Source organism: Ranitomeya imitator, chromosome 9, assembly GCF_032444005.1.
Source record: "Ranitomeya imitator isolate aRanImi1 chromosome 9, aRanImi1.pri, whole genome shotgun sequence".
In the NCBI taxonomy this organism is placed as follows: Eukaryota; Metazoa; Chordata; class Amphibia; order Anura; family Dendrobatidae; genus Ranitomeya; species Ranitomeya imitator.
In genome coordinates, this window is record NC_091290.1 from 156,327,070 (window position 1) to 156,353,651 (window position 26,582).

General features: G+C 57.5%; 1 protein-coding gene across 3 annotated transcripts in view; it reads left to right on the top strand.

Moving 5' to 3' along the window:
* Positions 1 to 24,198: 24,198 nt before the first annotated feature.
* The window catches only part of CCDC102A (coiled-coil domain containing 102A), a 72,561-nt gene continuing 70,177 nt past the window's right edge, over positions 24,199 to 26,582 (top strand). Inside the window, exon 1 of one of the 3 annotated variants that reach the window (XM_069739622.1) lies at positions 24,199 to 24,337. The gene's annotated coding sequence lies outside the window, so the exon portion shown is untranslated. Of the gene's footprint in view, positions 24,415 to 26,582 lie in introns of all 3 variants that reach the window. The other 2 variants (XM_069739619.1, XM_069739620.1) reach the window with 2 other exon arrangements.

The window sequence follows — 26,582 nt, forward strand, 5'->3', positions numbered from 1 at the left end:
GCCCAACGACACCAGGGGGGACGGCCCAGCACCGCAACACCAGGGGACAGCCCAGCGCCACGACACCAGGGGGACGGCCCAGCACCGCGACACCAGGGGGGACGGACCAGCGCAGCAACAACAGGGGGGACGTACCAGCAACACCAGGTGGACAGCCCAAAGACACCAGGGTGATGGCCCAGCGCGACACTGGGGGACGGCCCAGCACCACACCAGGGGGACGTGTTGTGAGTTCTGTTGTCGGGCTCCCTCCTGTGGTCATGAATGGTACTTCGGCTGGTTCTGTCCATGGACTTCCTCTGGTGGGTGTTTCTGAGTTTCCTTCCACAGGTGACGAGGTTAATTCGTTAGCTGCTGCTCTATTTAACTCCACTTAGATCTTTGCTCCATGCCACCTGTCAATGTTCCAGTATTGGTCTAGTTCACTCCTGGATCATTCTTGTGACCTGTCTTCCCATCAGAAGCTAAGCTCCAGCTTGTATTTCTTTGGTTTGCTATTTTTCTGTCCAGCTTGCTATTTAATTTGTTGTCTTGCTTGCTGGAAGCTCTGGGACGCAGAGGGAGCGCCTCCGCACCGTGAGTCGGTGCGGAGGGTCTTTTTGCGCCCTCTGCGTAGTCTTTTTGTAGGTTTTTGTGCTGACTGCAAAGTAACCTTTCCTATCCTCGGTCTGTTCAGTAAGTCGGGCCTCACTTTGCTAAATCTATTTCATCTCTGTGTTTGTATTTTCATCTTTACTCACAGTCATTATATGTGGGAGGCTGCCTTTTCCTTTGGGGAATTTCTCTGAGGCAAGGTAGGCTTTATTTTTCTATCTTCAGGGCTAGCTAGTTTCTTAGGCTGTGCCGAGTTGCATAGGGAGCGTTAGGCGCAATCCACGGCTATTTCTAGTGTGGTTGATAGGATTAGGGATTGCCGTCAGCAGAGTTCCCACGTCCCAGAGCTCGTCCTTATTATCAGTAATTATCAGGTCATTCCGTGTGCTCTTAACCACCAGGTCCATTATTGTCCTGACCCCCAGGTCATAACAGTACAGGTGGCCCAAAGTACTAATGCATCTCAATAGAGGGATAAGAGAAGTTCTGAGACCATTTTTTTTTTCTTTGCAGTGTGTTTTGTCTCTCTTTTCCCCTTTACCTCTGGGTGGTTCAGGACACTGGTGTAAACATGGACATTCAAGGTCTGTCCTCTTGGATGGATAATCTCACTACAAGGATACAAAACATTCAAGATTTTGTGGTTCAGAATCCGATGTCAGAGCCTAGGATTCCAATTCCTGATTTGCTTTTTGGTGATAGATCTAAGTTCTTGAATTTCAAAAATAATTGTAAATAGTTTCTTGCCTTGAAACCTCGCTCCTCAGGTGACCCTGTTCAACAAGTAAAGATCATTATTTCTTTGTTACGTGGTGACCCTCAAGACTGGGCATTTTCCCTTGCGCCAGGAGATCCGGCATTGCGTGATGTTGATGCGTTTTTCCTGGCGCTTGGATTGCTTTATGACGAACCTAATTCAGTGGATCAGGCAGAGAAAATCTTGCTGGCTCTGTGTCAGGGTCAGGATGAAGCGGAGATATATTGTCAGAAGTTTAGAAAGTGGTCTGTGCTCACTCAGTGGAATAAATGTGCCCTGGCAGCAATCTTCAGAAAGGGTCTCTCTGAAGCCCTTAAGGATGTCATGGTCGGGTTTCCCATGCCTGCTGGTCTGAATGAGTCTATGTCCTTGGCCATTCAGATCGATCGACGCTTGCGTGAGCGTAAAGCTGTGCACCATTTGGCGGTACTATCTGAGCATGGGCCTGAGCCTATGCAATGTGATAGGACTTTGACCAGAGCTGAACGGCAAGAACACAGACGTCGGAATGGGCTGTGTTTTTACTGTGGTGATTCCACTCATGCTATCTCCGATTGTCCTAAGCGCACTAAGCGGTTCGCTAGGTCTGCCACCATTGGTACAGTACAGTCTAAATTTCTATTGTCTGTTACTCTGATTTGCTCTTTGTCATCCTATTCTGTTATGGCATTTGTGGATTCAGGCGCTGCCCTGAATTTGATGGACTTGGAGTATGCTAGGCGCTGTGGTTTTTTCTTGGAGCCCTTGCAGTATCCTATTCCATTGAGAGGAATTGATGCTACGCCTTTGGCCAAGAATAAGCCTCAGTATTGGACCCAATTGACCATGTGCATGGCTCCTGCACATCAGGAGAATATTCGCTTTCTGGTGTTGCATAATCTGCATGATGTGGTCGTTTTGGGGTTGCCATGGCTACAGCTTCATAATCCAGTATTGGACTGGAAATCTATGTCTGTGTCCAGCTGGGGTTGCCAGGGGGTACATGGTGATGTTCCATTTTTGTCTATTTCGACTTCCACTCCTTCTGAAGTTCCAGAGTTTTTCTCGGATTATCGGGATGTATTTGATGAGCCCAAAGCCAGTGCCCTACCTCCTCATAGGGATTGCGATTGTGCAATTGATTTGATTCCTGGTAGTAAGTTTCCTAAGGGCCGATTGTTCAATTTATCTGTGCCAGAACACGCCGCTATGCGGAGTTATATAAAGGAATTCTTGGAGAAAGGCCATATTCGCCCGTCGTCATCACCGTTAGGAGCAGGGTTCTTTTTTGTGGCCAAGAAGGATGGTTCTTTGAGACCTTGTATTGATTACCGCCTTCTTAATAAAATTACAGTCAAATTTCAATATCTTTTGCCGTTGCTGTCTGATTTGTTTGCTCGTATTAAAGGGGCTAGTTGGTTCACCAAGATAGATCTTCGAGGGGCGTATAATCTTGTGCGTATTAAACAAGGCAATGAATGGAAAACAGCATTTAATACGCCCGAGGGCCATTTTGAGTACCTGGTTATGCCATTCGGGCTTTCCAATGCTCCATCAGTATTTCAGTCCTTTATGCATGACATCTTCCGAGAGTACCTGGATAAATTCCTGATTGTGTATTTGGATGATATTTTGGTCTTTTCGGATGATTGGGAGTCTCATGTGAAGCAGGTCAGAATGGTGTTCCAGGTCCTTCCTGCGAATTCCTTGTTTGTGAAGGGGTCAAAGTGTCTCTTTGGAGTTCAGAAGGTTTCATTTTTGGGGTTCATTTTTTCCCCTTCTACTATCGAGATGGACCCTGTTAAAGTCCAGGCCATTTACGATTGGACTCAGCCGACATCTGTGAAGAGCCTGCAAAAGTTCCTGGGCTTTGCTTGTTTTTATCGGCGCTTCATTCCTAATTTTTCTACTGTTGCTAAACCGTTGACTGATTTGACCAAGAAGGGTGCTGATGTGGTCAATTGGTCTTCTGCGGCTGTAGAGGCTTTTCAGGAGTTGAAGCGTAGTTTTTCTTCTGCCCCTGTGTTGTGCCAGCCAGATGTTTCGCTTCCGTTTCAGGTTGAGGTTGATGCTTCTGAGATTGGAGCAGGGGCTGTTTTGTCGCAAAGAAGTTCTGATGGCTCGGTGATGAAGCCATGTGCTTTCTTTTCTATAAAGTTTTCGCCTGCTGAGCGTAACTATGATGTTGGTAATCGTGAATTGTTGGCCATGAAGTGGGCATTCGAGGAGTGGCGTCATTGGCTGGAAGGAGCCAAGCATCGCGTGGTGGTCTTGACAGATCACAAGAATTTGACTTATCTTGAGTCTGCCAAACGGTTGAATCCGAGACAGGCTCGATGGTCGTTATTTTTCTCCCGTTTTGATTTTGTGGTTTCGTACCTTCCGGGCTCTAAGAATGTGAAGGCTGATGCCCTGTCAAGGAGTTTTGTTCCTGACTCTCCGGGTGTTCCCGAGCCGGCGGGTATTCTCAAAGAAGGGGTAATTTTGTCTGCCATCTCCCCTGATTTGCGGCGGGTGCTGCAAAAATTTCAGGCTGATAGACCTGACCGTTGCCCAGCGGAGAAACTGTTTGTCCCTGATAGATGGACTGGTAGAGTTATCTCTGAGATTCATTGTTCAGTGTTGGCTGGGCATCCTGGAATCTTTGGTACCAGAGATTTGGTGGCTAGATCCTTCTGGTGGCCGTCTTTGTCGCGGGATGTGCGTTCTTTTGTGCAGTCCTGTGGGACTTGTGCTCGGGCTAAGCCCTGCTGTTCTCGTGCCAGTGGGTTGCTTTTGCCCTTGCCGGTCCCGAAGAGGCCCTGGACGCATATTTCTATGGATTTTATTTCGGATCTCCCCGTCTCTCAAAAGATGTCGGTCATTTGGGTGGTTTGTGATCGCTTTTCTAAGATGGTCCATTTGGTACCTTTGTCTAAATTGCCTTCCTCCTCTGATTTGGTGCCATTATTTTTCCAGCATGTGGTTCGTTTACATGGTATCCCGGAGAACATCGTTTCTGACAGAGGTTCCCAGTTTGTTTCAAGGTTTTGGCGATCCTTTTGTGCTAGGATGGGCATTGATTTGTCTTTTTCCTCGGCTTTCCATCCTCAGACAAATGGCCAAACCGAACGAACTAATCAAACTTTGGAAACATATCTGAGATGCTTTGTTTCTGCTGATCTGGATGATTGGGTGTCCTTTTTGCCGTTGGCTGAGTTCGCCCTTAATAATCGGGTCAGCTTGGCTACTTTGGTTTCGCCGTTTTTCTGCAATTCTGGTTTCCATCCTCGTTTCTCTTCAGGGCAGGTTGAGTCTTCAGACTGTCCTGGTGTAGATACTGTGGTGGATAGGTTACAGCAGATTTGGACTCATGTGGTGGACAATTTGACATTGTCCCAGGAGAAGGCGCAACGTTTCGCTAACCGCCGGCGCTGTATGGGTCCCCGACTTCGTGTTGGGGATTTGGTTTGGTTGTCGTCTCGTTATGTTCCTATGAAGGTTTCCTCTCCTAAGTTTAAGCTTCGTTTCATTGGTCCGTATAAGATTTCTGAGGTTATCAATCCTGTGTCATTTCGTTTGGCCCTTCCTGCTTCTTTTGCCATCCATAATGTGTTCCATAGGTCGTTATTGCGGAGATACGTGGCGCCTGTGGCTCCATCCGTTGATCCTCCTGCCCCGGTGTTAGTTGAGGGGGAGTTGGAGTATGTGGTGAAGATTTTGGATTCTCGTGTTTCGAGACGGAAACTCCAGTACCTGGTCAAGTGGAAGGGTTATGGTCAGGAAGATAATTCCTGGGTTTTTGCCTCTGATGTTCATGCTGCCGATCTGGTTCGTGCTTTTCATTTGGCTCATCCTGGTCGGCCTGGGGGCTCTGGTGAGGGTTCGGTGACCCCTCCTCAAGGGGGGGTACTGTTGTGAGTTCTGTTGTCGGGCTCCCTCCTGTGGTCATGAATGGTATTTCGGCTGGTTCTGTCCATGGACTTCCTCTGGTGGGTGTTTCTGAGTTTCCTTCCACAGGTGACGAGGTTAATTCGTTAGCTGCTGCTCTATTTAACTCCACTTAGATCTTTGCTCCATGCCACCTGTCAATGTTCCAGTATTGGTCTAGTTCACTCCTGGATCGTTCTTGTGACCTGTCTTCCCATCAGAAGCCAAGTTCCAGCTAGTATTTCTTTGGTTTGCTATTTTTCTGTCCAGCTTGCTATTTAATTTGTTGTCTTGCTTGCTGGAAGCTCTGGGACGCAGAGGGAGCGCCTCCGCACCGTGAGTCGGTGCGGAGGGTCTTTTTGCGCCCTCTGCGTGGTCTTTTTGTAGGTTTTTTGCTGACCGCAAAGTAACCTTTCCTATCCTCGGTCTGTTCAGTAAGTCGGGCCTCACTTAGCTAAATCTATTTCATCTCTGTGTTTGTATTTTCATCTTTACTCACAGTCATTATATGTGGGGGGCTGCCTTTTCCTTTGGGGAATTTCTCTGAGGCAAGGTAGGCTTTATTTTTCTATCTTCAGGGCTAGCTAGTTTCTTAGGCTGTGCCGAGTTGCATAGGGAGCGTTAGGCGCAATCCACGGCTATTTCTAGTGTGTTTGATAGGTTTAGGGATTGCGGTCAGCAGAGTTCCTGTTGTGAATTCTGTGGCTGAATTCACTCCTGTGGTCACAAGTGGTACTGCAGCTTCTGAGCTTCCTCCCTCAGGTGTTCTGGTGAGCTCGTTGGCTGCTTTGTTATTTAACTCCGCCTGATTCTGTCTTCCTTGCTCCTTGTCAATGTTCCAGTGTTGGATCTGAGCTTCTGGATCTTTCCTGTGGCCTGCTGCTCTGCTTAGATAAGTGCTTCTTTGCTTTTGTTGCTACTTTTTCTGTCCAGCTTGTCTATTCGTTTTGCTGGAAGCTCTGAGACGCAAAGGGTGTACCGCCGTGCCGTTAGTTCGGCACGGTGGGTCTTTTTGCCCCCTTTGCGTGGTTTTTTGCTTTAGGGTTTTTTGTAGACTGCAAAGTTCTCTTTGCTATCCTCGCTCTATCTAGAATATCGGGCCTCACTTTGCTGAATCTATTTCATCCCTACGTTTGTCTTTTCATCTTGCTAACAGTCATTATATGTGGGGGGCTGCCTTTTCCTTTGGGGTATTTCTCTGAGGCAAGTCAGGCTTGTTTTTCTATCTTCAGGCTAGTCAGCTCCTCAGGCTGTGCCGAGTTGCATAGGTAGTGTCAGGCGCAATCCACAGCTGCCTTTAGTTGTGTTTAGGATAGGTTCAGGTATTGCAGTCTACAGAGATTCCACGTCTCAGAGCTCGTTCTATTGTTTTTGGGTTATTGTCAGATCACTGTATGTGCTCTGATTGCTGGCACACTGTGTCACTGGATTGCCTACATAACAGTACAAGGAGCCAACCTAATGATTCTCAATAGAGGGAAAAAAGAAGTTCTGACATCATTTTTTTTTCTCAGCTCTGTGTTCAGTCTTTTTTTTCCCCTAGACATTTGGGTGTTTCAGGACACAGGTGTGGACATGGATATTCAGGGTCTGTGCTCTTCAATGGATAATCTCGTTATAAATGTACAAAAGATTCAAGATACTATTGATCAGAAATCTATGTTAGAACCAAGAATTCCTATTCCTGATTTGTTTTTTTGGTGATAGAACTAAGTTTCTTAATTTCAAAAATAATTGTAAGCTATTTCTGGCCTTGAAACCTCATTCTTCTGGTAATCCTATTCAACAGGTTTTGATTATTATTTCTTTTTTGCGCGGCGACCCTCAGGACTGGGCATTTTCTCTTGCGCCAGGAGACCCTGCATTGAGTAATGTCGATGCGTTTTTCCTGGCGCTCAGATTACTTTACGATGAGCCTAATTCAGTGGATCAGGCTGAGAAAAATTTGCTGGCTTTGTGCCAGGGTCAGGATGATATAGAAGTATATTGTCAGAAATTTAGGAAGTGGTCAGTACTCACTCTGTGGAATGAATCTGCGCTGGCAGCTTTGTTCAGAAAGGGTCTCTCTGAGGCTCTTAAGGATGTCATGGTGGGTTTTCCTATGCCTGCTGGTTTGAATGAGTCTATGTCTTTGGCCATTCAGATCGGTCGACGCTTGCGCGAGCGTAAATCTGTGCACCATTTGGCGGTATTGTCTAAGATTAAACCTGAGCCTATGCAGTGCGATAGGACTATGACTAGAGTTGAACGGCAGGAATACAGACGTCTGAATGGGCTGTGTTTCTACTGTGGTGATTCCACTCATGCTATTTCTGATTGTCCTAAGCGCACTAAGCGGTTCGATAGGTCTGCCGTCATTGGTACTGTACAATCCAAATTCCTTCTGTCCATTACCTTGATATGCTCTTTGTCATCGTATTCTGTCATGGCGTTTGTGGATTCAGGCGCTGCCCTGAATCTGATGGATTTGGATTATGCTAAACGTTGTGGGTTTTTCTTGGAGCCTTTGCGGTGTCCTATTCCGTTGAGAGGAATTGATGCTACACCTTTGGCCAAGAATAAACCTCAGTACTGGACCCAGCTGACCATGTGCATGGCTCCTGCACATCAGGAAGTTATTCGCTTTCTGGTGCTACATAATCTGCATGATGTGGTCGTGTTGGGGTTGCCATGGCTGCAAACCCATAATCCAGTATTGGATTGGAACTCTATGTCGGTATCCAGCTGGGGTTGTCAGGGGGTACATGGTGATGTCCCATTTTTGTCTATTTCGTCATCCACTCCTTCTGAGGTCCCAGAGTTATTGTCTGATTATCAGGATGTATTTGAAGAGCCCAAGTCCGATGCCCTACCTCCACATAGGGATTGTGATTGTGCTATCAATTTGATTCCTGGTAGTAAATTCCCTAAAGGTCGATTATTTAATTTATCCGTGCCCGAACACGCCGCTATGCGCAGTTATGTGAACGAATCCCTGGAGAAGGGACATATTCGCCCATCGTCATCACCACTGGGAGCAGGGTTCTTTTTTGTAGCCAAGAAGGATGGTTCGCTGAGACCGTGTATTGATTACCGCCTTCTTAATAAGATCACTGTTAAATTTCAGTATCCCTTGCCATTGTTATCTGACTTGTTTGCTCGGATTAAGGGGGCTAGTTGGTTCACTAAGATAGATCTTCGTGGTGCGTATAATCTGGTGAGAATCAGGCAAGGAGATGAATGGAAATCTGCATTTAATACGCCCGAGGGTCATTTTGAGTATCTAGTGATGCCTTTCGGACTTGCCAATGCTCCATCTGTGTTTCAGTCTTTTATGCATGACATCTTCCGTGACTATCTGGATAAATTCCTGATTGTTTACTTGGATGACATTTTGATCTTCTCAGATGATTGGGACTCTCATGTGAAGCAGGTCAGAATGGTTTTCCAGGTCCTGCGTGCTAATTCTTTGTTTGTGAAGGGATCAAAGTGTCTCTTCGGTGTGCAGAAGGTTTCATTTTTGGGGTTCATCTTTTCCCCTTCTACTATCGAGATGCATCCGGTTAAGGTCCAAGCCATCCAGGATTGGACTCAGCCGACATCTCTGAAAAGTCTGCAAAAATTCCTGGGCTTTGCTAATTTTTATCGTCGCTTCATCTGTAATTTTTCTAGCATTGCCAAACCATTGACCGATTTGACCAAGAAGGGTGCTGATTTGGTTAATTGGTCTTCTGCTGCTGTGGAAGCTTTTCAGGAGTTGAAGCATCGTTTTTGTTCTGCCCCTGTGTTGTGTCAACCAGATGTTTCTCTTCCGTTCCAGGTCGAGGTTGATGCTTCTGAGATTGGAGCAGGGGCGGTTTTGTCACAGAGAGGTTCTGGTTGCTCAGTGTTGAAACCATGTGCTTTCTTTTCCAGGAAGTTTTCGGCTGCTGAGCGTAATTATGATGTGGGCAACCGAGAGTTGCTGGCCATGAAGTGGGCATTCGAGGAATGGCGTCATTGGCTTGAAGGAGCTAAGCATCGCGTGGTGGTTTTGACTGATCATAAGAACCTTACTTATCTCGAGTCTGCCAAGCGCTTGAATCCTAGACAGGCCCGTTGGTCGTTATTTTTTGCCCGCTTCGATTTTGTACCTTCCGGGCTCTAAAAATGTGAAGGCGGATGCTCTGTCTAGGAGTTTTGTGCCCGACTCTTCGGGTTCATCTGAGCCGGCGAGTATCCTCAAGGAAGGAGTCATTGTGTCTGCCACCTCCCCTGATTTGCGGCGAGTGTTGCAAAAATTTCAGGCGAATAAACCTGATCGTTGTCCGGCGGAGAAACACCAGGGTTACTTACTGGTAACAGGTTTTTCCGGAACCCATGACGGCACACCTGAGAGAGGGGATCCGCCCAGCCAGGACAGGAAACCCTACTGAAAATAAAAGGGTGGTACCTCTCCCTCGCTTCAGTTGGTTTTCAGAGCATGAGAGGCCCTCCTGGTTAGTACACATGGCAATCCAACACCACATCATATTAACTAAAAAAGCACCCAAAACAATAGTGCACACCGAAAGGGTGATAAAGGGGGGGAATATACAGGTGCCGTCATGGGTTCCGGAAAAACCTGTTACCAGTAAGTAACCCTGGTGTTTTCCCTTCCCCCATGACGGCACACCTGAGAGACTTTTGTAGAATGAAACCTTAGGGAGGGACCACCGCTTGGAGTACCCTTCTACCAAAGGTTAGGTCAGCAGAGGAGGAAAGGTCTAGCCGGTAGTGCTTGAAAAAAGTTGAGGGTGAGGACCAGGTAGCGGCCTTGCAAATTTGATCAATTGATACCTCAGCCTTTTCCGCCCAGGAGGTAGCCATGGCTCTGGTAGAGTGAGCCTTGATGCCTTCAGGAACCGGAGTGCCACCCGCAGAGTAGGATAAACTAATGGCCTCCCTAATCCATCTAGCAATAGTACTTTTAGCTACCCCACACCCTCTTTTGCTACCCTGAAAGGCTATGAATAGGGTTTGGTCTTTCCTCCAATGACTAGTCATAGATATGTACTGTAACATAGATCTTCTCACATCTAGCATGTGGGACTTTTGTTCCCCTGGATTTTTGGGATTACTACAGAAAGATGGTAAGGTAATCTCTTGACTCTTATGGAACTTTTGAACCACCTTGGGGAGATAAGCCGGGTCCGGTCTTAGAACGATCCTGTCATCAAAAACCTGAGTATAAGGAGGGGATATTGACAGGGCTTGCAAATCACTTACCCTACGTGCCGATGTTAGGGCTACTAGAAGAACTGTTTTAAGGGTAAGTAATTTAGGTGATAACTCCTGTAAGGGCTCGAACGGGTGTTTAGTTAGAGCTTCTAAGACCATATTTAGATCCCAAGGAGGGATTTTTGGGATAACGACCGGCCGAGATCTACTGCAAGATTTTATGAATCGTGAAACCCATCTATTTGAGGCAAGATTACAGTTATACAGGGCCCCCAAGGCTGAAACCTGAACTTTAAGGGTGCTGGTTGCTAACCCAAGATGTAATCCTGCTTGCAGAAATTCTAGGATAGGACCCACTGGAGCCACCTCCCCCAATGGTTCACCCAGGAAGTCAAGAAATTTTTTCCATGTCCTACCATAGATTCTAGAAGTTATGGGTTTTCTGCTTTTCAACAGGGTGGAGATTAAACCTGGTGAGAATCCATGGCGACTTAGTAACGTCCTCTCAAATTCCAGGCTGCCAGATGGAAGCCCTTCACCTGAGAGTGGGTTACTGGGCCCTGGGTTAGTAGGTCCGGAATTTCTGGCAAAATCCATGGATCTGTTAACGACATCTGTCTTAGAAGGGAGAACCATGGTCTCCTTGGCCAAAATGGAGCTATGAGGATAATCCTCGCCTGATCCTCTCTGATCTTCCGGATCACAGCTGGGATCATCACTATCGGGGGGAATGCGTAGGCCAGAGAAAACTTCCAAGGTATTAGTAGGGCATCTACTGCGAAGGGATGTTCTCTTGGATTCAAGGAGCAGAATTTTCTGACTTTTTTGTTGTGAGAATTGGCAAACAAGTCTATTTCTGGTGAGCCCCAGGCTTGGACTATTTGCTGAAATATCTGGGGGTTTAAGGACCATTCCCCCTGTCTTAAGCCTCTGCGACTCAGGAAGTCTGCTTGAGTGCTTTCTATGCCCCTGATGTATAGTGCCGACAGAGATAACAGGTGTTGTTCCGCCAGTTGGAAGAGGAGTTTTGACGCATTCATGAGGCCTTTGGACCTCGTTCCTCCCTGATGATTGACATACGCCACCACTGCTCGATTGTCTGTTAGGATTCGAGTATGGCGACCCTGGAGTAAAGGGAGAAAATGTCTTAGGGCTTTCTCCACTGCCCATAGCTCTTTTTCGTTTGATCCATAGTTTTTTTCTCTTATGGACCAGGTACCTTGTACAGAGTGAGATCTCAGATGAGCTCCCCAACCTGTACCGCTTGCGTCGGTCGTGATGATGTCTATGACCGGAATTTTCCACTGGACCCCCTTTGTCAGGTGGTGTTCTACAGTCCACCAAGCTAGGGAATCCCTTACGCTCAGGGAGAGACATAGATTTCCTTCTAAATGCCCTCTTAACAGTCTTTGAGCTGAGAGAACTTCCCACTGTAGTTGTCTTAGGTGGAATTGTGCCCATTCTACTGCCGGTATACACGATGTTAATGAGCCTAGAAGGGACATCGCCTTTCTGAGAGTCATTGCGGGTTGACGTATTGCTGTACTGGTCAGGTTTATTATCTTGTCCACTTTGTTTTGTGGAAGGAGGCAGAGCTGACGCTCGGAGTCCAGTATTAACCCCAGGAAGGACTGTATTTTTACTGGCAGTAGTCTGGATTTGGGGATGTTTATTATCCAACCCAGCTCCATTAGAGTTGATGTTACCACTGATATTTGATGAGTGCAGTGGGACTCTGACCTCCCTATTACCAGGAAATCGTCCAGATATGGGACAATTACTACATCCCGGGACCGGAGGTATGACATCACTTCCACCATCACTTTGGTGAAAACTCTGGGGGCTGTAGACAGGCCGAATGGAAGAGCTGTATATTGAAAATGCTTTACCTGATTTTGAATATAGAGAGCTACCCTCAAGTATTTCCGATATTCCTGATGTATTGGTATATGGTAGTAAGCATCCTTTAAGTCTATTACTGCCATGAAGCAGTGCTGGAAGAGAAGTTTTATGGTCGTGTTTATAGACTCCATCTTGAAAGTGTAGTTCTCTATGGATTGGTTGAGCTTTCTTAGATTTATAATGGTTCTCCAAGAACCATCCGGTTTTTGGATCAAGAAGAGGGGGGAGTAAAACCCCTCTCCATCTTCCTGAACTGGGACCTCCTGAAGAACCTTTTTGTGGACAAGTCCCAAGATCTCGGTTTCTAGGGCAGATTGTTCCTGCTGAGACTTCCGTCGGGGAGTTATTATGAAGTTTCGTCTGGGAGGACAGACGAATTTTATTTTTAGGCCGTCTCTGATGATGTTCGTGACCCAGATACTGGGGGAGATATTTACCCAGGCCGGAAAGAAGAGGGAGAGTCTTCCTCCCACTTCTGGCGTAATGTCATTGGGGGGATTTTTTTGCCGATGTGGAGGGCCCTTTAAACATATAGCCCGATCCTCTTTTATCTCTAAAGTCCCAATTTTTCCTCTCCCCTGGGGGGCGACCTCTATTATATCTTCTCCTCCGAAAAAAAGTTTTTTTAGGATCTTTAGGGATGTTGGGAAAACCTTTCTTCTTATCTCCTGCATGTTCCAGGATGTCTTCAAGTTTTTTACCGAAGAGAAGTTGGCCGTCACATGGGATAGAACACAGTTTGTGTTTAGATGGCAAATCCCCCGGGCAACCTTTGAGCCAGAGGGCTCTTCTTGCCGCGTTGGTCAAACCCGCGGCTCTAGCTGTTAGTCTTGCGGAATCCGCAGAAGAGTCTGCCAAAAAAGCTGCTGCTCCTTGTAGCAAAGAAATATTTGCAAGGATGTCAGTTCTGGGTACTTTGTTTTTCAGTTGATCTTCTACCTGATGTAGCCAGACCATTAGGGCACGGGCCGTACATGTTCCCGCAATCGCCGGCTTAAGGCCCCCCGCTGAGGCTTCCCAGATGTGTCTCAGGAAACTATCTGCTTTTTTATGAAGCGGGTCTTTGAGAACAACAGAGTCCTCTAACGGAAGGGATGATTTTTTTAAACATTTGGCTACTGCCCCGTCAATCTTAGGGATTTTCTCCCAGGACTCAGAGTCTTTATCCTCAAAAGGATATCTCCTTTTGGATGAAGAGGGCAAGGAACCCATTTTTTCGGGCTTTTTCCACTCTTTGTCAATTAATGCTTTTATTTTTGCATTAACTGGAAACGTGCGTTTCCTTTTCTCTTCTAGGCCACCAAACATGACATCTTCTAGTGACCTAGGTGTCTTCTCCTCTTTAAGCCCCATTGCAGATCTAACTGCTTTGACCAGTTTATCTACGTCCTCAGTTGGGAAACATGGACGACCTCCTGAATCACTGTCCGAGGAGGAATCTGAAGACTGGACAGAGGCCGAGGAGGTAGAGGGAGACCGGGATGTTTTATGACTCCCCTGTCTCTGAGAGGCATCTGAGTCTGTGGACGCCTTACGGCTTCTCCTTCTTGGTTCGCTAAGGGCCAATTTTAAGGAGTCTTTTATTTCAGCCTGTATTATGGCTTTTAGGCTAGTGGCAAAATTAGGGGTCTCTTCTTGTATGGTTTTCGTAATGCAGTCAGCACAGAGATCCTTCTGCCACTGAACTGCAAGCGGGTTTCTACAAAGGGCACACTCTCGGTTCTTTGTTTTACCAACCGCTTTCCTGGACCCCTAGTGATCAAAACAGACAAAAATGGACCCTGTTACCAAAAGGGTTACATTCACGTAGATCACTCACCACCACCGACAATCAAGGGTACCGATTTTGGAGGCTGGACAGATGCACGTGAAGCGTCCCTCCTGGACGCCGACGAATCCTGCCGGACAGAGCGACTGCTGTTCCTACCACTTGAGCGGCTGCTCTTGGTATGCTGGTGGCTCGGCAAGGCATCTGGTGAGAGCTCCATTTGCTGCTGCTGTGAAGGCGGCTGCTGCTGCTGCTCCTGTTGTCCTACTTCCATGGTGAAGTTTATGGACATGAGCGCGTCTTCTGTGGTCTAACCCCCTTTTATGGGGGGACCACTGCACTCCCCGCCTCCTTCGGTGCCCAAATTAACCCCCTCCCACTCTCTGCCGTGCCGCCGGAGTTCCCTTTCACCGGCCGGCGTTCTCATCATGGGCGCCGCCATCTTGGATCCGGCGCCCGCCCCCGACGTCACGCGGGCACGCCCATTCCCAGCGTGCCTTGCGCGTGACGTCAGACGAGCGACCCGGGAGCGGCCACCGCACCTGGACGCCGGCAGAGAGGGGAGGGCGGCGTGGCAGCCATGGAAGGGAACACAGCCCTCTGACCATGCTGCTCAACGCCCGCTTGGACGCAGAGACCCGGAGGACCTGCGGACGGCGCTTCCAGACCCCCGAACCCGACGCACAGGCGCTGCCTGTTCTTCCACGCCGGGACGGGACCTGTGTAAGTGAACCGCCGTGTTCAGTAAGAGGGTCCCTGTCAGGACAGGAAACCCAACTGAAGCGAGGGAGAGGTACCGCCCTTTTATTTTCAGTAGGGTTTCCTGTTCTGGCTGGGCGGATCCCCTCTCTCAGGTGTGCCGTCATGGGGGAAGGGAAAACTGTTCGTCCCTGATAGGTGGACTAGTAAAGTTATCTCTGAACTTCATTGTTCGGTGTTGGCTGGTCATCCTGGAATCTTTGGTACCAGAGAGTTAGTGGCTAGATCCTTCTGGTGGCCATCTCTGTCACGGGATGTACGTACTTTTGTGCAGTCCTGTGGGATTTGTGCTAGGGCTAAGCCCTGCTGTTCACGTGCCAGTGGGTTGCTTTTGCCCTTGCCGGTCCCAAAGAGGCCTTGGACACATATTTCGATGGATTTCATTTCTGACCTTCCCGTTTCTCAAAAGATGTCAGTCATTTGGGTGGTCTGTGATCGCTTTTCTAAAATGGTCCATCTGGTGCCCTTGGTTAAATTGCCTTCCTCCTCTGATTTGGTGCCTTTGTTCTTCCAGCATGTGGTTCGTTTGCATGGCATTCCTGAGAATATTGTTTCTGACAGAGGTTCCCAGTTTGTTTCAAGATTTTGGCGAGCCTTTTGTGGTAGGATGGGCATTGACCTATCTTTTTCCTCGGCTTTCCATCCTCAGACTAATGGCCAGACCGAACGAACCAATCAGACCTTGGAAACATATCTGAGATGTTTTGTTTCTGCAGACCAGGATGATTGGGTGTCCTTTTTGCCGTTGGCTGAGTTCGCCCTTAATAATCGGGCCAGCTCGGCTACCTTGGTCTCTCCATTTTTCTGCAATTCTGGGTTCCATCCTCGTTTCTCTTCAGGACAGGTTGAGTCTTCGGACTGTCCTGGTGTGGATTCTGTGGTGGACAGGTTGCAGCAGATCTGGACTCAGGTAGTGGACAATTTGACCTTGTCCCAGGAGAAGGCTCAACTTTTCGCTAATCGCAGACGCCGTGTGGGTCCCCGACTTCGTGTTGGGGAACTGGTTTGGTTATCTTCTCGTCATATTCCTATGAAGGTTTCCTCTCCTAAATTTAAACCTCGTTTTATTGGTCCGTATAGGATTTCTGAGATTCTCAATCCTGTGTCTTTTCGTCTGACCCTCCCAGACTCCTTTTCCATACATAATGTATTCCATAGGTCGTTGTTGCGGAGATACGTGGCACCTATGGTTCCATCTGTTGAGCCTCCTGCCCCGGTTTTGGTGGAGGGGGAATTGGAGTATAGTGTGGAGAAAATTTTGGATTCTCATGCTTCTAGACGGAAACTCCAGTATCTGGTTAAATGGAAGGGCTATGCTCAGGAAGATAATTCCTGGGTTTTTGCCTCTGATGTCCATGCTCCAGATCTTGTTCGTGCCTTTCATGTGGCTCATCCTGGTCGGCCTGGGGGCTCTGGTGAGGGTTCGGTGACCCCTCCTCAAGGGGGGGGTACTGTTGTGAATTCTGTGGCTGAATTCACTCCTGTGGTCACAAGTGGTACTGCAGCTTCTGAGCTTCCTCCCTCAGGTGTTCTGGTGAGCTCGTTGGCTGCTTTGTTATTTAACTCCGCCTGATTCTGTCTTCCTTGCTCCTTGTCAATGTTCCAGTGTTGGATCTGAGCTTCTGGATCTTTCCTGTGGCCTGCTGCTCTGCTTAGATAAGTGCTTCTTTGCTTTTGTTGCTACTTTTTCTGTCCAGCTTGTCTATTCGTTTTGCTGGAAGCTCTGAGACGCAAAGGGTGTACCGCCGTGCCGTTAGTTCGGCACGGTGGGTCTTTTTGCCCCCTTTGCGTGGTTTTTTGCTTTAGGGTTTTTTGTAGACTGCAAAGTTCTCTTTGCTATCCTCGCTCTATCTAGAATATCGGGCCTCACTTTGCTGAATCTATTTCATCCCTACGTTTGTCTTTTCATCTTGCTAACAGTCATTATATGTGGGGGGCTGCCTTTTCCTTTGGGGTATTTCTCTGAGGCAAGTCAGGCTTGTATTTCTATCTTCAGGCTAGTCAGTTCATCAGGCTGTGCCGAGTTGCATAGGTAGTGATAGGCGCAATCCACTGCTGCTTATAGTTGTGTTTAGGATAGGTTCAGGTATTGCGGTCTACAGAGATTCCACGTCTCAGAGCTCGTTCTATTGTTTTTGGGTTATTGTCAGATCACTGTATGTGCTCTGATTGCTGGCACACTGTGTCACTGGATTGCCTTCATAACAAGTTCCCACGTCCCAGAGCTCGTCTGGGACTGGGAGAGCCGCCCCGGACTGGGAGAGCCGCCCCGGAGCCCCGGACTGGGAGAGCCGCCCCGGAGCCACGGACTGGGAGAGCCGCCCCGGACTGGGAGAGCCGCCCCGGAGCCCCGGACTGGGAGAGCCGCCATGGAGCCCCGGACTGGGAGAGCCGCCCCGGACTGGGAGAGCCGCCCCGGACTGGGAGAGCCGCCCCGGACTGGGAGAGCCGCCACGGACTGGGAGAGCCGCCACGGACTGGGAGAGCCGCCCCGGAGCCCAGGACTGGGAGAGCCGCCCCGGAGCCCAGGACTGGGAGAGCCGCCCCGGACTGGGAGAGCCGCCCCGGACTGGGAGAGCCGCCCCAGAGCCCCGGACTGGGAGAGCCGCCCCAGACTGGGAGAGCCGCCCCGGACTGGGAGAGCCGCCCCGGAGCCACGGACTGGGAGAGTCGCCACGGACTGGGAGAGCCGCCCCGGACTGGGAGAGCCGCCCCGGACTGGGAGAGCCGCCCCGGAGCCACGGACTGGGAGAGCCGCCCCGGAGCGGGAGAGCCGCCCCGGAGCCACGGACTGGGAGAGCCGCCCCGGACTGGGAGAGCCGCCCCGGAGCCACGGACTGGGAGAGCCGCCCCGGACTGGGAGAGCCGCCCCGGAGCCCCGGACTGGGAGAGCCGCCCCGGAGCCACGGACTGGGAGAGCCGCCCCGGAGCCACGGACTGGGAGAGCCGCCCTGGACTGGGAGAGCCGCCCCGGAGTGGGAGAGCCGCCCCGGAGCCACGGACTGGGAGAGCCGCCCCGGACTGGGAGAGCCGCCCCGGAGCCCCGGACTGGGAGAGCCGCCCCGGAGCCACGGACTGGGAGAGCCGCCCCGGACTGGGAGAGCCGCCCCGGAGCCACGGACTGGGAGTGCCGCCCCGGACTGGGAGAGCCGCCCCGGAGCCACGGACTGGGAGAGCCGCCCCGGACTGGGAGAGCCGCCCCGGAGCCCCGGACTGGGAGAGCCGCCCCGGACTGGGAGAGCCGCCCCGGAGCCACGGACTGGGAGAGCCGCCCCGGAGCCCCGGACTGGGAGAGCCGCCCCGGACTGGGAGAGCCGCCCCGGAGCCCCGGACTGGGAGAGCCGCCCCGGAGCCACGGACTGGGAGAGTCGCCCTGGACTGGGAGAGCCGCCCCGGAGCCCCGGACTGGGAGAGCCGCCCCGGAGCCACGGACTGGGAGAGCCGCCCCGGACTGGGAGAGCCGCCCCGAAGCCACGGACTGGGAGAGCCGCCCCGGACTGGGAGAGCCGCCCCGGAGCCCCGGACTGGGAGAGCCGCCCCGGAGCCCCGGACTGGGAGAGCCGCCCCGGACTGGGAGAGCCGCCCCGGACTGGGAGAGCCGCCCCGGAGCCCCGGACTGGGAGAGCCGCCCCGGACTGGGAGAGCCGCCCCGGAGCCACGGACTGGGAGAGCCGCCCCGGACTGGGAGAGCCGCCCCGGAGCCACGGACTGGGAGAGCCGCCCCGGACTGGGAGAGCCGCCCCGGAGCCACGGACTGGGAGAGCCGCCCCGGACTGGGAGAGCCGCCCCGGACTGGGAGAGCCGCCCCGGACTGGGAGAGCCGCCCCGGACTGGGAGAGCCGCCCCGGAGCCCCGGACTGGGAGAGCCGCCCCGGACTGGGAGAGCCGCCCCGGAGCCACGGACTGGGAGAGCCGCCCCGGACTGGGAGAGCCGCCCCGGAGCCACGGACTGGGAGAGCCGCCCCGGACTGGGAGAGCCGCCCCGGAGCCACGGACTGGGAGAGCCGCCCCGGACTGGGAGAGCCGCCCCGGAGCCCCGGACTGGGAGAGCCGCCCCGGACTGGGAGAGCCGCCCCGGAGCCACGGACTGGGAGAGCCGCCCCGGAGCCCCGGACTGGGAGAGCCGCCCCGGAGCCACGGACTGGGAGAGTCGCCCTGGACTGGGAGAGCCGCCCCGGAGCCACGGACTGGGAGAGCCGCCCCGGAGCCACGGACTGGGAGAGCCGCCCCGGACTGGGAGAGCCGCCCCGGAGCCCCGGACTGGGAGAGCCGCCCCGGACTGGGAGAGCCGCCCCGGACTGGGAGAGCCGCCCCGGACTGGGAGAGCCGCCCCGGACTGGGAGAGCCGCCCCGGAGCCACGGACTGGGAGAGCCGCCCCGGACTGGGAGAGCCGCCCCGGAGCCACGGACTGGGAGAGCCGCCCCGGACTGGGAGAGCCGCCCCGGAGCCACGGACTGGGAGAGCCGCCCCGGACTGGGAGAGCCGCCCCGGAGCCCCGGACTGGGAGAGCCGCCCCGGAGCGGGAGAGCCGCCCCGGAGCCACGGACTGGGAGAGCCGCCCCGGACTGGGAGAGCCGCCCCGGAGCCACGGACTGGGAGAGCCGCCCCGGACTGGGAGAGCCGCCCCGGAGCCACGGACTGGGAGAGCCGCCCTGGACTGGGAGAGCCGCCCCGGAGTGGGAGAGCCGCCCCGGAGCCACGGACTGGGAGAGCCGCCCCGGAGCCCCGGACTGGGAGAGCCGCCCGGACTGGGAGAGCCGCCCCGGAGCCACGGACTGGGAGAGCCGCCCCGGACTGGGAGAGCCGCCCCGGAGCCCAGGACTGGGAGAGCCGCCCCGGAGCCACGGACTGGGAGAGCCGCCCCGGACTGGGAGAGCCGCCCCGGAGCCCCGGACTGGGAGAGCCGCCCCGGACTGGGAGAGCCGCCCCGGAGCCACGGACTGGGAGAGCCGCCCCGGAGCCCCGGACTGGGAGAGCCGCCCCGGACTGGGAGAGCCGCCCCGGAGCCACGGACTGGGAGAGCCGCCCCGGACTGGGAGAGCCGCCCCGGAGCCACGGACTGGGAGAGCCGCCCCGGAGCCACGGACTGGGAGAGCCGCCCCGGACTGGGAGAGCCGCCACGGACTGGGAGAGCCGCCCCGGAGCCCAGGACTGGGAGAGCCGCCCCGGACTGGGAGAGCCGCCCCGGAGCCACGGACTGGGAGAGCCGCCCCGGACTGGGAGAGCCGCCCCAGAGCCCCGGACTGGGAGAGCCGCCCCGGACTGGGAGAGCCGCCCCGGAGCCACGGACTGGGAGAGTCGCCACGGACTGGGAGAGCCGCCCCGGACTGGGAGAGCCGCCCCGGAGCCACGGACTGGGAGAGTCGCCCTGGACTGGGAGAGCCGCCCCGGAGCCCAGGACTGGGAGAGCCGCCCCGGAGCCACGGACTGGGAGAGCCGCCCCGGACTGGGAGAGCCGCCCCGGAGCCACGGACTGGGAGAGTCGCCCCGGACTGGGAGAGCCGCCCCGGACTGGGAGAGCCGCCCCGGACTGGGAGAGCCGCCCCGGACTGGGAGAGCCGCCCCGGAGCCACGGACTGGGAGAGCCGCCCCGGAGCGGGAGAGCCGCCCCGGAGCCACGGACTGGAAGAGCCGCCCCGGACTGGGAGAGCCGCCCCGGAGCCACGGACTGGGAGAGCCGCCCCGGACTGGGAGAGCCGCCCCGGAGCCCCGGACTGGGAGAGCCGCCCCGGAGCCACGGACTGGGAGAGCCGCCCCGGAGCCACGGACTGGGAGAGCCGCCCTGGACTGGGAGAGCCGCCCCGGAGTGGGAGAGCCGCCCCGGACTGGGAGAGCCGCCCCGGAGCCACGGACTGGGAGAGCCGCCCCGGACTGGGAGAGCCGCCCCGGAGCCCCGGACTGGGAGAGCCGCCCGGACTGGGAGAGCCGCCCCGGAGCCACGGACTGGGAGAGCCGCCCCGGACTGGGAGAGCCGCCCCGGAGCCCAGGACTGGGAGAGCCGCCCCGGAGCCACGGACTGGGAGAGCCGCCCCGGACTGGGAGAGCCGCCCCGGAGCCACGGACTGGGAGAGCCGCCCCGGAGCCACGGACTGGGAGAGCCGCCCCGGACTGGGAGAGCCGCCCCGGAGCCCCGGACTGGGAGAGCCGCCCCGGACTGGGAGAGCCGCCCCGGAGCCACGGACTGGGAGAGCCGCCCCGGACTGGGAGAGCCGCCCCGGAGCCACGGACTGGGAGAGCCGCCCCGGAGCCACGGACTGGGAGAGCCGCCCCGGACTGGGAGAGCCGCCACGGACTGGGAGAGCCGCCCCGGAGCCCAGGACTGGGAGAGCCGCCCCGGACTGGGAGAGCCGCCCCGGAGCCACGGACTGGGAGAGCCGCCCCGGACTGGGAGAGCCGCCCCGGAGCCCCGGACTGGGAGAGCCGCCCCGGACTGGGAGAGCCGCCCCGGAGCCACGGACTGGGAGAGTCGCCACGGACTGGGAGAGCCGCCCCGGAGCCACGGACTGGGAGAGCCGCCCCGGAGCCCCGGACTGGGAGAGCCGCCCCGGAGCCCCGGACTGGGAGAGCCGCCCCGGAGCCACGGACTGGGAGAGCCGCCCCGGACTGGGAGAGCCGCCCCGGAGCCACGGACTGGGAGAGCCGCCCCGGACTGGGAGAGCCGCCCCGGAGCCCCGGACTGGGAGAGCCGCCCCGGACTGGGAGAGCCGCCCCGGACTGGGAGAGCCGCCCCGGACTGGGAGAGCCGCCCCGGAGCCCCGGACTGGGAAAGCCGCCCCGGACTGGGAGAGCCGCCCCGGACTGGGAGAGCCGCCCCGGAGCCACGGACTGGGAGAGCCGTCCCGGACTGGGAGAGCCGCCCCGGAGCCACGGACTGGGAGAGCCGCCCCGGAGCCCCGGACTGGGAGAGCCGCCCCGGACTGGGAGAGCCGCCCCGGACTGGGAGAGCCGCCCCGGAGCCCCGGACTGGGAGAGCCGCCCCGGACTGGGAGAGCCGCCCCGGAGCCACGGACTGGGAGAGCCGCCCCGGAGCGGGAGAGCCGCCCCGGAGCCACGGACTGGGAGAGCCGCCCCGGACTGGGAGAGCCGCCCCGGAGCCACGGACTGGGAGAGCCGCCCCGGAGCCACGGACTGGGAGAGCCGCCCTGGACTGGGAGAGCCGCCCCGGAGTGGGAGAGCCGCCCCGGAGCCACGGACTGGGAGAGCCGCCCCGGACTGGGAGAGCCGCCCCGGAGCCACGGACTGGGAGAGTCGCCACGGACTGGGAGAGCCGCCCCGGAGCCACGGACTGGGAGAGTCGCCACGGACTGGGAGAGCCGCCCCGGAGCCCCGGACTGGGAGAGCCGCCCCGGAGCCACGGACTGGGAGAGTCGCCACGGACTGGGAGAGCCGCCCCGGAGCCACGGACTGGGAGAGTCGCCACGGACTGGGAGAGCCGCCCCGGAGCCACGGACTGGGAGAGCCGCCCCGGACTGGGAGAGCCGCCCCGGAGCCACGGACTGGGAGAGCCGCCCCGGAGCCACGGACTGGGAGAGCCGCCCCGGAGCCACGGACTGGGAGAGCCGCCCCGGAGCCACGGACTGGGAGAGCCGCCCCGGAGCCACGGACTGGGAGAGCCGCCCCGGAGCCACGGACTGGGAGAGCCGCCCCGGAGCCACGGACTGGGAGAGCCGCCCCGGAGTGGGAGAGCCGCCCCGGAGCCCCGGACTGGGAGAGCCGCCCCGGAGCCACGGACTGGGAGAGCCGCCCCGGAGCCACGGACTGGGAGAGCCGCCCCGGAGTGGGAGAGCCGCCCCGGAGCCCCGGACTGGGAGAGCCGCCCCGGAGTGGGAGAGCCGCCCCGGAGCCCCGGACTGGGAGAGCCGCCCCGGAGCCCAGGACTGGGAGAGCCGCCCCGGAGCCCCGGACTGGGAGAGCCGCCCCGGAGCCACGGACTGGGAGAGCCGCCCCGGACTGGGAGAGCCGCCCCGGAGCCCCGGACTGGGAGAGCCGCCCCGGACTGGGAGAGCCGCCCCGGACTGGGAGAGCCGCCCCGGACTGGGAGAGCCGCCCCGGAGCCCCGGACTGGGAAAGCCGCCCCGGACTGGGAGAGCCGCCCCGGACTGGGAGAGCCGCCCCGGAGCCACGGACTGGGAGAGCCGTCCCGGACTGGGAGAGCCGCCCCGGAGCCACGGACTGGGAGAGCCGCCCCGGAGCCCCGGACTGGGAGAGCCGCCCCGGACTGGGAGAGCCGCCCCGGACTGGGAGAGCCGCCCCGGAGCCCCGGACTGGGAGAGCCGCCCCGGACTGGGAGAGCCGCCCCGGAGCCACGGACTGGGAGAGCCGCCCCGGAGCGGGAGAGCCGCCCCGGAGCCACGGACTGGGAGAGCCGCCCCGGACTGGGAGAGCCGCCCCGGAGCCACGGACTGGGAGAGCCGCCCCGGAGCCACGGACTGGGAGAGCCGCCCTGGACTGGGAGAGCCGCCCCGGAGTGGGAGAGCCGCCCCGGAGCCACGGACTGGGAGAGCCGCCCCGGACTGGGAGAGCCGCCCCGGAGCCACGGACTGGGAGAGTCGCCACGGACTGGGAGAGCCGCCCCGGAGCCACGGACTGGGAGAGTCGCCACGGACTGGGAGAGCCGCCCCGGAGCCCCGGACTGGGAGAGCCGCCCCGGAGCCACGGACTGGGAGAGTCGCCACGGACTGGGAGAGCCGCCCCGGAGCCACGGACTGGGAGAGTCGCCACGGACTGGGAGAGCCGCCCCGGAGCCACGGACTGGGAGAGCCGCCCCGGACTGGGAGAGCCGCCCCGGAGCCACGGACTGGGAGAGCCGCCCCGGAGCCACGGACTGGGAGAGCCGCCCCGGAGCCACGGACTGGGAGAGCCGCCCCGGAGCCACGGACTGGGAGAGCCGCCCCGGAGCCACGGACTGGGAGAGCCGCCCCGGAGCCACGGACTGGGAGAGCCGCCCCGGAGCCACGGACTGGGAGAGCCGCCCCGGAGCCACGGACTGGGAGAGCCGCCCCGGAGCCACGGACTGGGAGAGCCGCCCCGGAGTGGGAGAGCCGCCCCGGAGCCCCGGACTGGGAGAGCCGCCCCGGAGCCCAGGACTGGGAGAGCCGCCCCGGAGCCACGGACTGGGAGAGCCGCCCCGGAGCCACGGACTGGGAGAGCCGCCCCGGACTGGGAGAGCCGCCCCGGAGCCACGGACTGGGAGAGTCGCCCCGGAGCCACGGACTGGGAGAGCCGCCCCGGAGTGGGAGAGCCGCCCCGGAGCCCCGGACTGGGAGAGCCGCCCGGGAATGTGACTCGGAACATCCAAAACACGCACTGATCGGTTTCTAAAACCTTGCGCTCCGGTAATCCCCAGAAATGGCGGAACATCCGGGAACTGTGACTTTGAGGAGGGCGGGGATTCATAACTGAGGGGGCGGAGCATAAGATGTCATGTGGGCGGAGTCTCTAAACTCACGGGAAGTTGGAAACTTTTCTGCTGCTCTCTAATCTCCTGCCGGTGAGAAAGAGCAGAAGAGCCGGAACCAACCCGCACCGTGCACCCGGTATTACGCTCCTCCCCGCACCGTGCACCCGGTATTACCCTCCTCCCCGCACCGTGCCCCCGGTATTACCCTCCTCCCCGCACCGTGCACCCGGTATTACCCGGTATTACCCTCCTCCCCGCACCGTGCACCCGGTATTACCCTCCTCCCCGCACCGTGCACCCGGTATTACGCTCCTCTCCGCACCGTGCACCCGGTATTACCCTCCTCCCCGCACCGTGCACCCGGTATTACCCTCCTCTCCGCACCGTGCCCCCGGTATTACCCTCCTCCCCGCATTGTGCACCCGGTATTACCCTCCTCCCCGCATTGTGCACCCGGTATTACCCTCCTCCCCGCACCGTGCACCCGGTATTACCCTCCTCCCCGCATTGTGCACCCGGTATTACCCTCCTCCCCGCACCGTGCACCCGGTATTACCCTCCTCCCCGCACCGTGCACCCGGTATTACCCTCTTCCCCGCACCGTGCACCCGGTATTACCCTCCTCCCCGCACCGTGCACCCGGTATTACCCTCCTCCCCGCACCGTGCGCCCGGTATTACCCTCCTCCCCGCACCGTGCGCCCGGTATTACCCTCCTCCCCGCACCGTGCACCCGGTATTAGGCTCCTCCCCGCACCGTGCACCCGGTATTACCCTCCTCCCCGCACCGTGCACCCGGTATTACCCAGTATTACCCTCCTCCCCGCACCGTGCGCCCGGTATTACCCTCCTCCCCGCACCGTGCGCCCGGTATTACCCTCCTCCCCGCACCGTGCGCCCGGTATTACCCTCCTCCCCGCACCGTGCGCCCGGTATTACCCTCCTCCCCGCACCGTGCGCCCGGTATTACCCTCCTCCCCGCACCGTGCACCCAGTATTAGGCTCCTCCCCGCACCGTGCACCCGGTATTACCCTCCTCCCCGCACCGTGCACCCGGTATTACCCAGTATTGCCCTCCTCCCCGCACCGTGCGCCCGGTATTACCCTCCTCCCCGCACCGTGCGCCCGGTATTACCCTCCTCCCCGCACCGTGCGCCCGGTATTACCCTCCTCCCCGCACCGTGCGCCCGGTATTACCCTCCTCCCCGCACCGTGCGCCCGGTATTACCCTCCTCCCCGCACCGTGCGCCCGGTATTACCCTCCTCCCCGCACCGTGCGCCCGGTATTACCCTCCTCCCCGCATCGTGCACCCGGTATTACGCTCCTCTCCGCACCGTGCACCCGGCATTACCCTCCTCCCCGCACCGTGCACCCGGCATTACCCTCCTCCCCGCACCGTGCACCCGGTATTACCCTCCTCCCCGCACCGTGCACCCGGTATTACCCTCCTCCCCGCACAGTGCACCCGGTATTACCCTCCTCCCCGCACAGTGCCCCCGGTATTACCCTCCTCCCCGCACCGTGCACCCGGTATTACCCTCCTCCCCGCACCGTACACCCGGTATTACCCTCCTCCCCGCACCGTACACCCGGTATTACCCTCCTCCCCGCACCGTGCACCCGGTATTACCCTCCTCCCCGCACCGTGCACCCGGTATTACCCTCCGCCCCGCACCGTGCCCCCGGTATTACCCTCCTCCCCGCACCGTGCACCCGGTATTACCCTCCTCCCCGCACCGTGCACCCGGTATTGCCCTTCTCCCCGCACCGTGCGCCCGGTATTACGCTCCTCTCCGCACCGTGCGCCCGGTATTACCCTCCTCCCCGCACCGTGCGCCCGGTATTACCCTCCTCCCCGCACCGTGCGCCCGGTATTACCCTCCTCCCCGCACCGTGCGCCCGGTATTACCCTCCTCCCCGCACCGTGCGCCCGGTATTACCCTCCTCCCCGCACCGTGCGCCCGGTATTACCCTCCTCCCCGCACCGTGCGCCCGGTATTACCCTCCTCCCCGCACCGTGCGCCCGGTATTACCCTCCTCCCCGCACCGTGCGCCCGGTATTACCCTCCTCTCCGCACCGTGCGCCCGGTATTACCCTCCTCCCCGCACCGTGCACCCGGTATTACCCTCCTCCTCGCACCGTGCACCCGGTATTACCCTCCTCCCCGCACCGTGCGCCCGGTATTACCCTCCTCCCCGCACCGTGCACCCGGTATTACCCTCCTCCCCGCACTGTGCACCCGGTATTACCCGGTATTACCCTCCTCCCCGCACTGTGCACCCGGTATTACCCGGTATTACCCTCCTCCCCGCACAGTGCACCCGGTATTACGCT